Genomic DNA, 1457 nt, shown 5'->3' with positions numbered 1-1457 from the left:
CCTAAAGATAATTGAGGAGCTAAGGTGCTATCTATAGACCCTAAAATAGATCTGCTATCCCAAGAAAATGTCTTTGCACACCAATGAGACTGCATTCCACTGAACAGCTGCCTTCTCTAAAAATTAACTTCATAGGGTCAAATGCTGTTTGCACAAAACATTCAGATCTTACACACAATTCAGGTATTGGCTGCAGCTAAGAAATTCCACACATAAATGAAAAAATTTCTGTGATAATTTTCAGGAATGAAAAAATCCAAAACACACAAGAGCAAGACCGCACTCCTGGTGTTGAGGTCCCAGGAATCTGCAATGGGATTATTAAACCAGGATTCAGGCCACAGAGGCCGTTTGGAAGGGCTTGACTGCCACCTCTTGGTCAAAATAGGCATTACAGCCGAAAGCAAGCGCCCACACAATCTGTGCACTGCCCTGAGCCATTTTTCATGGCAGGAATGCTTAGACATTTTTTTTTTAAAAGGTCTCAAATTTTAATAAGATACTAAAAATTGAAATAGCACATGAAAAAGTTTGTTATAATTCAAATTTTTGAAAACCAGAGAATCTAGTTAATACACCCAGGACTAATCATGCTCACCAAACCATCCAATGTTTTTTTTACATTCTTTTTGCACAAGTTACTTGCTTCTAATTCTTGATGTTCAGTTTCATCTTATCAACCAGGCTTCTACAATACAACAATAACACTCAAGACCTATTAGGACTTCTTTGGGTCAAATAAAAAAGGAACTGAAGTCATTCAAATGCAGGCTACATAGATTCCCTATAAGTCACTAGCATCAATGTAGACAAGAAAAAGATGCAAAAAAAAAAAAAAAAAAAAGACATCATAGAACTTGTATCATAGGTAATCAAAATATTGGTCTACAGTCTATCCTAGAATAGTCACTTCCCCAAGCTGTTGTATAATGGCCTTAACATTACCAGCAAGAAACAAAAAATACAAGGATAAGTTTTATGGCTAAATTGACTCCATGTCATAATTATTCTCCATGCCAATAGTATCAGAAGGATCTCCATGATATAGGCAGTAACGACAGCCACATCTAAATTTTCTGGATCTTGATTCAATCTCGTTTCCTTTCTTGTGGATCTTTTTGAAGCAGAGACAGGGTGTGGTACCTAATAACTTGCAGCAGCCTTCGCATCCTTTCTTTCCGAGCAGTCGCCAATGTCCTCACTCCACGTCTCCTCTGGTAGAGCATGCCTTGACTCAGCCCCAGGCCCAGCCCCTGTAAGGGTTTTTCTCTGTCCTGCTGTTGGGGTGAACATTCTGGTAGAAGGGAAGGGAGTTTGATACTAGGGTTGAGTGTCAAGTTACCAAGGTTCTTTGCTAGTAGTTCCCAGACAGCTTGAGTGTCAGCTGAATATTCTTCACAGGGCATCTGAAGAGACTCAGGGGTCCAGGTTGAGTTAAGCTTCTTTGGGGAGTCCAT

The 1457-nt window shown here is 39.6% G+C and overlaps 1 pseudogene; it reads right to left on the bottom strand.

Moving 5' to 3' along the window:
- Positions 1 to 982: 982 nt before the first annotated feature.
- LOC150004702 (developmental pluripotency-associated protein 3-like) lies at positions 983 to 1457 on the bottom strand (annotated as a pseudogene).

Source organism: Furipterus horrens, unplaced genomic scaffold (genome assembly GCF_987537825.1).
Source record: "Furipterus horrens unplaced genomic scaffold, mFurHor1.1.pri manual_scaffold_7, whole genome shotgun sequence".
NCBI lineage: Eukaryota > Metazoa > Chordata > Mammalia > Chiroptera > Furipteridae > Furipterus > Furipterus horrens.
Note: the sequence above shows the minus strand (reverse complement) of the source record. Positions and strands in the feature narration are given on the sequence as shown.